At 46.1% G+C, this 13693-nt stretch overlaps 1 pseudogene; it reads left to right on the top strand.

Annotated features, from left to right (window-relative positions):
• Positions 1 to 2687: 2687 nt before the first annotated feature.
• LOC142458224 (C-C motif chemokine 4-like) lies at positions 2688 to 4041 on the top strand (annotated as a pseudogene).
• Positions 4042 to 13693: the final 9652 nt, after the last annotated feature.

Raw genomic sequence — 13693 nt, 5'->3', positions numbered from 1 at the left:
ACATGCTAGCAACAATTACCAGGACAACAGGGTCTCAGAGGGAAAAGAAGAAAAAACAGAAACTCTCCACTCAAACACAACACACTGATATGAAGGGAGACTGGAAAACACCTCAAATCAAAGACAGGGTATGACAACTATGAATCCACAGATTGTGATAATAACTCTGAAAACAAATGGACTCAATTCGTCCATTAAAAGAAAAAGGCTGGAGGACTGGCTCAGAAAACATAATCCATCAAGAGATACATCTGAAGTACGCAAAAAAAAATCAGCTAAGAATAAAACGCTGGCGGACATTATACCAAGCCAAGAGCAACTTAAAAAAAGCAGGGGTGTCTACCTTGATCTCCGACAAAATGGACCTCAAGGCTCAAACTGTAAAAAGAGACAAGGAAGGACACTACATAGTGCTCAAAGGCTCAGTAAACCAAGAACCAGTTAGCATATTGATTATTTACGCACTCAATAATGGTACAGCGAATTACGTCAAAACAACTATTAAAAAGATGAAAAGAGAAATCAGGGATTCAACAATCATAGTAGGTGACTTTAACACTCTGCTATCAGAGAAAGACAGAGCACTGGGAAAGAAGCTCAGCAAAGAGGCCATAGAGCTAAACAATGTAATTAGGCAACAGGGCCTGATAGACATTTATAGAGCTTTCCATCCAGATGCAAACAATTCACATTCTTCTCAATTTCACATGGAACATTTTCAAGAATAGACCACATGTTGGGACACAAGCCAAGCCTGAGTAAATTCAATCACATAGATATTATTCAGACACCTTTCTCAGATCTCCATGCCATAAAGCTGGAGTTTAATAAGAGGACATCCAGAAAGGCAAGGGCAACCAATTGGAGAGTGAACAACGATGATCTCCTGCTACATGAATGGATACAGGCCCAGATTAGAGAGGATATTAAGAATTTTCTAGAAAATAAGGAGAATGAGCACACAACGTTTCAAAACTTATGGGATACTCTGAAGGCAGTTATCAGAGGTAGCTTGATATCATTAAATACATATATCAAAAAGAAGAGAGACTAATGACAGATATGTTCATACAAAACCTCCAATAGAACAGAGTCAGCAGAACAACCCCTCCAATAGAAAGGGACAAGAAATTATAAATCTCAGGGAAGAACTAAACCAGTGGGAAGACAAGAGAACGATGCAAAAGATAGAACCAGCTAAAAGCTAGTTCTACGAAAGGATCAACCAAATAGATAGACGGGTGGATTAGCAAACTCTGACACATACACACAATGAAGCACTGAAAGCACAGACAAGAAACACGTCGTGTCATGGATAGAGTTGGAAAGAATCATGTTAAGCATGGTAAGCCAATCTGAAAAGGACAGGTGTAACATGAGTCCCCTGAGGTAAGTGCAATCAGCATGACAGGAATAGAAGAATAGACACTTATCTCGCAATAAACGGGTGTAAGTAGATAGTCGGGGGGGGAGGGCAGACCGCACCCAGGGAGGTACATGAGAATCCAACATAAAGAAGGAGAAGAGGGGAAGGAAGAGGGAGAATTGGGGTGGGGAGAAACTGGGATGATGACATGGGGGGCACAGGACACTAATCCACCCAGGGGGAGAGTATTGGTTATGTCCCCACAGAACTGAAATATGCATACAGATCCCACCATGACGCGCCAAACTAGAAGGTAAATGTAATGTGCAGAGGAATCCACAAAACGACTGGACTATATGCCTGGCCCCAACCAGAATCAGCCTGAGCCCACCATGGAAAGGAGTGCTACAGAAAATGAAAATAGATCATCTGGTGAGGGAAAGGAACTGACCTACCATACCCAGAAGGAAGCTGAAGCAAATGAAGGAGGGAGGAAGGAGTGGAGCACACCAGGGCCCACCAAGCTCAGAGATCAATAGCCCTGCTCAGAGCAACCAATGCACAGAGGACCATATGGCCAGCCCCACTGCGAGATGGGACATCCTGACCTGACCGATGGCCCTACACGGAAAGCAATGGAGACATAGTGTAGAATGTGTGAACAAGCTGCCCCACTACACTGAGGCAAAAACACAGGTGCCATGCAAAGGAGTGGCGGGGGAAGCAGAGCAAGGAGTTCCTGAAGGAGTATTAAGGATGGACTTTGGGGCGAGAGCATGGCACCCCATCAGACTCATCTGGAAAACACTCCTAAAGGTCAACAAACAGACCTTGAACTATTAACAGGCTTTTCTTTCTTAAACAAAAAATGACCCTAGATACTATTCTGATTGATAGCCCGGCACCACCTGCTTTTGTCACCACATTTTGCTGTAGCACGCTTATCTTCAGTGATCATTTCTTGAAGGTGAGTTTTGAACAGGGCCATGGTATAGGAAACTGATTATTCTCAAGTAGGCGCTAGGAATTCACTAGGATTTTATGCATTATTTCACTGGACCTTTCTGATTTCAGACTATTTCCCCTCCTCTAGCCTCCCTTTTGTGCTCCGTCAAGTTAATGCTTCATTCTTCAGCACGTCATTCACTTTATTGAACTATTTTTAAGAAATTCTGCTTCCTTCACTCACACTTCTGTCCAAGGACCCAAAGTCCCTATGCAGAGGCGTTCCCAACTCAGTGTCAGCACAGGACAGTAGGAGTTCTGACGTTTCTGGATTCTGCAGTCTCAGCGTCTGGAAAGCCTGTCTTCAGCCAAGACCATGAAGCTCTGCGTGGCTGTCCTCTCTCTGCTTGTGCTGGAGGCTGACTTCTGCTCTCCCGCCCTCACTGCACCAAGTAAGTGCCCCCTTCCACCTAAGATTTCTAGAGTCAGGATTTATGACAAACCCACGAATCTAGTTGGGGTTAAACTGGATCCAACAGTGGAACTTGAAGATGGGGCAAAAGGGAACTGAAGGATTCGAGATAGACATCTGTTAACTGTAAATTAACTGGTAGACATTCAATCACATTCAAGTGGCTGGGTGTGGACATATTGTTTTATTGGAGAAAAAAATGATGATACTATGAAAGCCAGGCAGAATAATCGACTGCTTGATCAAGTCTAGTCTCCCCTTTTATGGAACAAAGGGAGCTGGACATTAGCACTGAGATTAACTCCAATCTTTCAGATTTCTTCCATGGGAACCTCTAGTCAGTAAGACTCCCACTCAGGGGGTGTGAGATCGTGTGTAGGAGACCAACCATGTTAGGGTTCTGGTGGCCCCAGAGGAACGATGACAAATGAGCAGCTCCCGTGAAATGCGTGGCTCCCTCCTCTTTCTCCTCAGTGGGCTCCACCCTCCGACTGCCTGCTGCTTCTCCTATACCCTGCGGCAATTTCTTCGGAACTTTGTGATGGATTACTAGGAGACCAGCAGCCTCTGCTCTCAGCCAGTTGTGGTGTAATGTCACTCTCGGGCTTCTCCGGGAGGGCATCACAGAGGCTGGAGGATTGGAAAGGGCTCTTGGGGTCAGAGGCCCAAGCAGCAGGGAAGTGAGCCCTCGGAACAGAAGCCCTGGTGTCCAGGGAGCAGTGTTGACATAGGTCACGTGGGGGGGGGGGGGCTTGTTGAGTCCCGTGGGGGCGGGAAAGAGTCAAGGGAGTAGAAGGACTTCCTGGAGAGAAGTTAACCACGGGTCAGGAAACTAGAAAAAGTTTTAAAAAGTCACAGAGATGTGGACTGAGTTTTAAAACTCATGCTGGAAAATGTGTAGAAAAGTCATTGCTCAGGTCAGTAGGAGATATTAATGGTAAGACTCACTGATTTCCAGTTTAAGCAACCCTAAACCATCATTGAGTCCAAGGAGGAGAAGTTACAGGGAGTCTTTCTTCATTGTCACCCTCAGGAGCTCCATCCACTAGAGCCGTCTTATGTGTGCCACTAAGGACGGTGTTCATGTCGGGGAGACACAGGCTGCAGGCAGAGAAGAGCCCCAGATGTCCTCAGAGGTTCCTTGGGATTTTAACTCACCCACTTCTTCGTCCCCAGATTCCAAATAGACAGGCAAATCTGTGCCAACCCGAGTGACCCCTGGGTCCAGGAGTACGTGGATAACCTGGAGCTGAACTGAGTCCGCCGAGAGGAGCTCATCTCCAAAGAAGGACACGCAAGCCCAGGCATTGCTCCGTGAGCCACATCCTCTCCACACTCAGGATTCCTCTCACCATGCCCTATTCGTTCTCTTAATTTAATCTTTATGTGTTATTTTAATTGGTGACATTTGGATTATTTATGTCTGTTTTACTGACTCCCACGTGTCCCATGGGGATGGTACACCACTATGCTTTATCTGCTATTTCAGGTACCTCCGTCCTGTTGATAGACTCCATGTGTTTGCACAAAGACCAAACAAATAAAATTGTGTAACAAGTATAGATAGTTTCTTTGTGGTTTTCTTCTGTATTTGGGGCAAATGGAATTGCCGGATAGGGGTTAGTTCAATGCTAACTTCTCAGGTGAAGAGTATATGGTTACAACTCATTAGCAACTGTGCAGGAGAAGACCAGGCAATCAGCTCCTTTCCAGCTGCCCAAACCAACAAAACCCATTGCTACCAAGGCGATGCTGACTCAGCCTTGTCACAGTCACTAGGAATTGGGAGCGACTCGATGGCACACAACAACAGCTCTAATATGAATAGACTCTTGGGCAGCACAAACAACTTTGTTAATCATTTTGTTGGGGGCTTGCACTATTTTTATCACAATCTATACACACATCCATTGTGTCAAGAACATATGCACATTTGTTGCCATCATCATTCTCAAAACATTTGTCTTCTACTTGAACGCTTAATATCTGCTGCTCATTTCCTCTCTCCCTCCTCACTCCCCCCTACCTCATGAGCCCTTCGTCTTTGATATATAATTATTATTTTGTCATATGCTACACTGGCTGACGTCTCCCCCGCCTTCTCCTCTGCTGTCCATGCCCCAGGGAGGAGTCTATACATAGATTCGTGTATTCAGTTCCCTCTTTCTACCCCACATTTTCTCCACCCTCCAGGCATTGCCACTCTTACCACTGGTACTAACGGAGTCATCTATCTTGGATTCCCTGTGTTTCCAGTTGCTATCTGTACTGATGTACATCCTCTGGTCTAGCCAGATTTGTAAGGTACAATTGGGATCATGATGGGGTGGGGGTGGGGGAAGCATTTAAGAACTAGAGGAAAGTTATATGTTTCATCGTTGATACCTTGCACCCTGACTGGCTCATCTCATCCCCACAATCCTTTAGTAAGGAGGTATCCGGTTGGCTACCAATTGGCTTTGAGTCTCCACTCTGCACTCACATTTACAATGATATGATGTTTTGTTCCTTGATGCTTGATACCAGATCCCTTCAACAGCTCGTGGTTGCACAGGCTGGTGTTTGTGGGCCTTGTTGCTTCTGAACTAGATGGCCACTTGTTTATCTTCGAGCCTTTAAGACCCCAGACGCTACATCTTTTAATAGCTGTGCCCAATCAGCTTTCTTCACCACATTTGCTTATGTACACGTTTGTCTTCATTGATTGTATCAGGGAGGTGGACACCCACTGACAAGATTTTTAGTTCTTTGATGACTGTTAACTGGTCCCTTCTGCACCTGTGGTCAGACAGGTTGGTGTGCTGCTTCCATGTGTGCTTTGATGCTTCTGAGCTAGATGGCCGCTTGTTTATCTTCAAGCCTTTAAGACCCCAGATGCTATATCTTTTGGTAGCTGGGCACCATCAACTTTCTTCACCACTTTTGCTTATGCACACATTTTTCTTCACCAATTGTGTCAGGAAGATGTGCATCCTGGGATGCCAGTTTAATAGAACAATGTGTTCTTGCATTGAGTAAGTGCTTGAGTGGAGGCCCAGTGTCCATGTGCTGCCTTAATACTAAACCTATAAATATATGCACATAGATCAGTTTCCCTACACTCATATTAATATATTTACATATGCACATTCCAGTCTTTAGACCTCTATAAATACCCTTTGTCACCTAGTCTTTTTTTTTTTAACAATTTATTGGGGCTCATACAATCCTTATCATAGTTCATACATATACATACATCAATTGTATAAAGCACATCTGTACAGTCTTTGCCCTAATCATTTTTTTCTCCTCTTTTCTATTTTTACATTTTATTAAGGACTCATACAACTCTTATCACCATCCATACATATACATACATCAATTGTATAAAGCACATCCATACATTCCCTGCCCCAATCATTCTCAAGGCATTTGCTCTCCACTTAAGCCCCTTGCATCAGGTCCTCTTTTTTTTCCCCCTCCCTCCCCTTTCCCCCCTCCCTCATGTGCCCTTGGTAATTTATACATCGTTATTTTGTCATATCTTGCCCTATCCGGAGTCTCCCTTCCCTCCTTCTCTGCTGTCCCTCTCCCAGGGAAGAGGTCACGTGTGGATCCTTGTAATCAGTTCCCCCTTTCCAACCCACTCACCCTCCACTCTCCCAGCATCGTCCCTCACACCCTTGGTCCTGAAGGTATCATCCACCCTGGATTCCCTGTACCTCCAGCCCTCATATATACCAGTGTACAGCCTCTGTCCTATCCAGGCCTGCAAGGTAGAATTCGGATCATGGTAGTTGGGGGGAGGAAGCATCCAGGATCTGGGGGAAAGCTGTGTTCATCATCGGTACTACCTCGCACCCTAATTAACCCATCTCCTCGCCTAAACCCCTCTATGAGGGGATCTCCATTGGCCGACACTTGGGCCTTGGGTCTCCACTCTGCACTTCCCCCTTCATTTAATATGGTATATATATACATATACATATACACATATATATACATACATACACACACTTATATCTTTTTTTTTGCATGATGCCTTATACCTGGACCCTTGGCACCTCGTGATCGCACTGGCCGGTGTGCTTCTTCACCTAGTCTTATCCTCTATTTCCTTTTACTTTCCTCTTGTCCCACTCTCATGCTAAGCCTTCATTTCTTTTAAACATTTTATTTGTGACTCATACAACTCTTGTCACAATCCATACATACATCTATTGTATAAAGCGCATTTGTACATTTATTGCCCTCATCATTTTCAAGGCATTTGCTCTCCACTTAAGCCCTTTGCATTAAGTCCTCTTTTTCCCCTCCCTACCCGCTTCCCCCTCCCTCATGAGCCTTGATAATTTATTAATTGTTATTTTGTCATATCTTGCCCTGTCCAGCGTCTCCCTTCACCCCCTTTTTTGTTGTCCACCCCCATGGAGGAGGTCACATGTAGATCCTTGTATTCAGTTCCCTCTTTCAAGCCCCCTCACCCTCTACCCTCCCAGTATAGCCACTCACACCCCTGGTCCTGAAGGTATCATCTGCCTGTGTCTCCAGCTCCTATCAGCACCAGTGTACATCCTCTGCTCTATCCAGACTTGCAAAGTAGAATTTGGATCATGATAGTTGGTGGTGGTGGGGGAAGCATTTAGGATCTGGAGGAAAGCTGTATTCATCAATGCTACATCGCACCCTGCTGACTCATCTCCTCCCCTAGTCCCCTCTGCAAGTGGGATCTTCAGTGGCTGACAAATGGGCTTTGGGTCTCCACTCTGAACTTCCCCCTTCATTCACTATGGTAAGATTTTTTTTCTTTTCTGATAATGCCTTATACCTGATCTCTTTGAAAACTTGTGATCGCACAGGCTGGTGTGCTTCTTCCATGCGGGCTTTGTTGCTTCTGAGCTAGATGGCTGCTTGTTTACCTTCAAGCCTTTAAGACCCCAGACACTATCTCTTTTGATAGCAGGGCACCATCAGCTTTCTTCGCCACATTTGCTTATGCACCCATTGGTCCTCGGCGATCGTATTATGGAGGTGTGCACCCAATGATATGATTTTTTGTTCTTTGATGCTTGATAACTGATCCCTTTGGAATCTCATGATGACACAGGCTGGTATGATCTTCCATGTTGGCTTTGTTGCTTCTGAGCTAGGTGGCTGCTTGTTTACCTTCAAGCCTTTAAGACCCCAAACGCTATCTCTTTTGATAACCGGGCACCATCAGCTTTCTTCACCACATTTGCTTATTCACCCGCTTTGGCTTAAGCAGTTATGTCAGGAGGGTAAGCATCATAGAATGCCATTTTAATAGAAGAAAGTATTCATGCATTGAGGGAGTGCTTAAGTAGAGGCCCAAGGTCTGCCTGCCACCTTAATAGTAAACCTATAAATATAGGCACATAGATCTATCTCTCCATCCTCATATATATATATTTGCATATGTAAATGTCTTTGTCTAGACCTCTATAAATGCCCTGTGCCTCCTAGCTCTTTCCTCTATTTCCCTTGACTTTCCTCTTGTCCTACTATCATGCTCCGTCCCACCTGGGTTACAGCTATACCTCTTCGTTACCTTATCCTTCATCGTGCCCTACTAGGCCTGCCAGTCCCACCTCACCACCAATTTGGATCCCTTGTTGTTCCCTTGTCCCTGGGTTTGTTAACACCACTTCCTTACCCCCCACCTCCCCCTATCACATGTCCCCCCGGAACTGTCGGTCCTGTTGTTTTTCCTCCAGATAGTTCATCCAGCCTATCTTATTTAGACAGACATGCGGAGATAATAACATGCACAAAAACAAGACAGAGCAACACAAAGCTACACTATACAACAAAACAACAACAACAAACCACTGACAAAGAACAAAACAAAACACATCAAGAAAGAAAAGCTTGTAGTTAGTTCATGGATTGTTTGTTGGCTTTTAGGAGTGTTTTCCAGTCCAGTCTGTTGTGGCACCTCGCCCTGGCCCCAAGGTCCACTTTCATCATTCCCTGGGGACCTTGCCGCTCCATTCCCGTGCTGTTCTGCTGCACTCCTCCAGTGCTTTGCCTCGGTGTGGTGGGATCAGGTCAGGCGCAATTCCTACACTGTGTCTCTGGTGCTGTCCCCTGCAGGGCCATGGGTCAGTGAGGAGTGTCATGTCTCATAATGGGGCCAGCCATGTGGTCCTCTCTGTGGATTGGCTGCTCTAATCAGGAACATCATCCTCACGACCTGGTGGGCCAGGCTGTTCTCCACTCTCTCTTCCTCCCCCTTCATCTGCTCCCGTGTGCTCTGATCAGATATGTCCCTCTCCCGGAGCTGCAGATGCAATGTCGTCCTTTGAAACAAATTCTTCTGGGGGGAGGGGCAGGCATCCACTTGATATTTGGTATGGGGTTCAGCCTCGCAGACCTCTCCACTGGTTCCCTACTCCACGCTAGAATGTTGCATTCACACCTTGAGGGACTGGGTTGAACTCTGGTCTCTCTCTCCCTGTGGAGATATAAATAATACTCTCCCCTTGGGTGGGTTAGCGCCCCATGCCCCCTGCTCCCCTTTTCTTCCTTATATTCATCCTTTTTTTTCCTTTCTCCACCTCCTCCCCAGTTGTCTACCATGTGCATCCCTGGATTTGATCTGGTCTCTGCCATACTACACAGTCCTCACCCCAAAAATGTTTGTATACAGTACCTTTTTTCTTATGCCCCTTTTGCATTTTTTTAATACGTACCTCAGCAGCCTCATGTTGTACTTGTCCTTTTGTGCCTGACTTACTTCACTTAGCATGATTTCCTCCAGTTCCTGCCATGCCGCTATGTGCCTCATACGTTCATCACTGCTTTTTAATGATGCGTAGTACTCCATTGTATGTATGTACCACAGTTTTTTAATCCAATCGTCAGTTGATGGAAACTTGGGTTGCTTCCAGCTCCTTGCAATTGTGAACTGTGCCGCAATGAACATTGGAGCGCAGATGTCTGGCCTAGGTTTGTTTGTTGCCTCTTCTGGGTATATGCCCAGTAAGGGGACTGCTGGGTCATATGGTAACTATTTCCATCTGTTTTAGATATCGCCAGATTGATTTCCATAGTGCTCAGCCTTCATTTGGGTTTCAGTAATTTCTCTCAGTTATCTTGCCCTTGCTGAATCCCTACCAGGCCACTCATACCCTCCTCGCTACTGATTTTGGATCACTTATTGCTCCCCTGTCCCTGGGTTGGTCAGCACCACCTCCTTACCCCCTCCTGCCCCCTCTCCCATGTCCCCCCTGAACCATTGGTCCCATTGTTTTCTCCTCCACACTATTCATCCAGTCTACCTTATCTCGATAGATCTGTAGAGATAAGTAATATGCACCAAAAATCAAGTCATAGCAAGATAAGCGATGAGTGAGAACACAGCGGATGACAACAAAAAAGGAAACCAGTTACCCATAGAAGAATAAATTAATTAAAAGAAAAGAAATTTTAAAGGAAAGAAAAACCTGTAAATAGGTCTGGTCTCTAGGCATGTCCTTCAGTCAGGTCCAATAGGGTACCATGCTTTGGCCCCAGAGTCTGTCCTTTGTACTCCCTGGGGGAGGAGGCCCTTCCCATCCCCCCCAGACTCTTCCCCTCCTGGCCTCCCCCCTGCTGATAAGGACAATGGGCCACTTCTCCCTAAAGATTTGTGACCATTGACTTGGCTTCCTTAGGTGGGGATTACACCTACTGATAATGGTTCTATGGAGATCCAGAGAACAGGTCAAACCTGGTCAGTGACATCCAAAGTTAGGCTGCCATCCTCAATGGAGGATCCGCCTTTCTTGTGACATGTGTGCCCCCAATCCCTGCTCTTCCTATTGTGTGTATGTCCCTTGATTGTCCCCTTCACATTGCTGTATAACCTATAGTGTGAGGTATGTCTTTACCTGTAATTAGGGCGTTTGCATGCGCCCTCCCCCCCCAAAGATATATATACTTGGGTGAGCAATAAACAGCTGTCTTGCTTGGACTTCTCCCCTCTTGGCCTCCCCTCAGCTCCCTCTCCTCTCCCATCCTCACTCCAGTGTGCCCTTTCCCTTGTCCTCCTTCCCTTCCCCCTCTCTCCATGTGGACCACCAAGCGGGGCTGAGGTGAGCAAGCTACCAGGATATGTGTCTGACTCCATTATTCCTATCTCTCCTCTCTCATGCTCTTGATGACTTTAGCATAATATTTACATATCTCAACCATACAGTTGTGCCTTTCGTACCCGTGATTAGTGGTGGGGGATGGCACATGCCCCCACAGTCCGTGGATTGAATCCTCTACGCACTCCACGGGAGTAAGATAAGGCTGTCTACTCCTGTAAAATTTTAGTCTCAGAAACCCCAGAAGGGCAATTCTCCTCTGTCCCCTCGGGTCGCTATAAGTTGGAACTGATACAGTGAAGGTGAAGATGAGGTTTTTTGTTTATTTTGATACATTATTCCTTGCCTCCTTCCTTATTTAAATCTCCAAAGCAAAGAAACAGGCATAAGACTACTTTCTTGGGGGGTTTTGTGAGTATACTTTTGGACAAACAAATGAAATGAAATGGCTGTGGAGCACAGCGCAGGCCTGTTGCCGCAGCTTCTATTGGGGAGAGACTTGGAAGGAGCGGAGGGAGGAGCAGGTATGGAGATGTCCCATTCAAAGGCAAGGCCTTGTCCTGGAAGGACTGGATGCCCAACTTCAGGAGGGTGACCTCGACCCTTGGGTGGTAGAGTTTTACGTGGCTTTGTAGAGGCATTTCCACTTCTGCCCTGAAGTGATTATGTTTGGGGGGAAATGGCTCCTCGTTCATTAATTTGATTGCAGGTGACCTCTGAGGGTTGTAAGTGAAAGTCGCATCTTGATCCCACTATTGGTTTCTGGAAATGTACATGATGGGTGTGTTTCTAGGTGAAGGATTTGGTTCTGGTTCATAACAGCCCTATGTATAGCAGGATGAACTCCAACTGGTCCCGCCCCACGCTCACTATCATGCTGGGTCTGAGTCCCTTGTTGCGGCCACTGTGATGATCCACCCTAGAGAGGGTCTTCCTCTCCTCTGCTGACCCCCCACTCTACCAGGATAAGGTCTTTCTCCAGGGACTTGTCCCTCCTGATAGCATGTTCAAAGGACACGAGAAGACGTCTCACTATGCTCCCTCGTACGGAGCAGTCTGGTGTCTTTCTACCAAGATGGCACGGTGCCCTCCATATGCTTCACCAGCACCAGAGCTCAACGGCAGCCGTTCTCCCTGGTCGCCTGACACTGTGCGCTGACTGCACGCTAGAAGGTGTCAGAACATCACGGTGGAGCCAGGTCCACCTTCGTTCTCAGAGGGACATCCTCACTTTGCTTTGCACCTCTGTGAAGAGAGCTTTCACAGCAGAGGTGCCCAAGGCAATACATCATTTGATGCCTTCATGCTGTTTCCCGGGATATGGGTTCAAATAAAAGGAAACCCTTAACAACGTCTTTGATCTTCATCAACAAAGGCTCCCAGGCCTCCTCACTTCCAGCAAGCAAGGTTGTGTCATGTGCACATTGCGAGCTGTTCAGGAGTCTCCCCCCAGTCCTGATGCCACACCCTTCTCCATATCGCCAGTTTCTGCATTATTTATTGAGCACACAGATGGAGCAAGTATGCCGAAAGAGTACAACCCAGATGCATGGATGTCCAAATGGGAAAGCACCCAGGATTTCTTCAAACACCCTTGGGGCAATAGTGAGTTAAACACAGGGCAGTTAAGCATATCGCAAACTCACCAGCCACTCACTGGGAACAAGATTAAACTGTTTGCTTCCATAAAGATTTGCAGCAATTCTGCTCTGTCCCGTAGGATTGCCCTGAATCAGAATCCACTTAATGACAGTGAGAGAGAGAGAGAGAGAGAGAGAGAGAGAGAGAGAGAGAGAGAGAGAGAGAGAGAGAGAGAGAGAGAAAGGAGAGGGAGAGGGAGAGGGATGGTGTGTGTGTGTGTGTGATCCTGTTGTTCAGTTCCAAAGATTAATGCCTTTGCACAGACAATACGACACAAATAATTATCTCCCAGGAATTCTCTGCTTTCAGTCAAGCTCCATCTGATGCCAGGAATGATATCCCTCATTTCACATCCTCTTCTGAATGTAGCTACAATCAATAAAAAATTATTATCTGCAGATGTGTTAGTCCGGGTAGATTAGAGAAACAAATTCATAACACTCATGTGTATAAGAAAGTGCTTTATATAAACAGTGATTAAGAAAAGATGAGCCTGTCAGGGTGAAGTAGAGCACCCAGAAATATACAAGTTTCCTCTAGTTCTTTAATGCTTCCCCCCCCCACTATCATGACCCTAATTCTACCTTACAAATGTGGCTGGAACCAAGCATGTACACAGGTACAGATAAGAGCTCACAACACATGGAGTCCTGGACAGATAAACCTCTCAAGACCAATAATGAGAGTAGTGATACCAGGAGGGGAAGGGAAGGTGGGGAGAGAAAGCAGGAACAGGTTACACTGATCTATATATAACTGCCTCCCAGTGAGATGGACAACAGAAAAGTGGTTGAAGGGAGACAGCAGACAGCGGAAGACAGGAAAAAAACATTTAAAAAATAAATTATCAAGGGTTCATGGGATGACTCAAAGCTTCTTTGGTTTAGGGGTCTTATCTGATGGTCAGAGGAGTGTGTTCCCGTGGTTCTGAGAATTGCTTAGGGAACTTGGGAGGAGATGGTTGTTGTTCACCAGAAACTCAGGTTCTGGACAGGATTTAGATTTCCCTAGTTCCATCCCTGCCTTGTATTGAGGTTCAGTGAGGGGGGCTGGGTGCAGAAGAGCATACATTGCTCAGTTCTCAACCCTGCTGCATTCCCACCGAAGGCTTCCAAGAGCACGATGGAGCTGGGAGGCATCCTCACACTTACGGGTCTTCTCACTCTCAGCCTCGGAGTGCAGGAAATTCAGGTTAGA

The sequence above is a fragment of the Tenrec ecaudatus genome, chromosome 10 (genome assembly GCF_050624435.1).
Source record: "Tenrec ecaudatus isolate mTenEca1 chromosome 10, mTenEca1.hap1, whole genome shotgun sequence".
NCBI lineage: Eukaryota > Metazoa > Chordata > Mammalia > Afrosoricida > Tenrecidae > Tenrec > Tenrec ecaudatus.
Note: the sequence above shows the minus strand (reverse complement) of the source record. Positions and strands in the feature narration are given on the sequence as shown.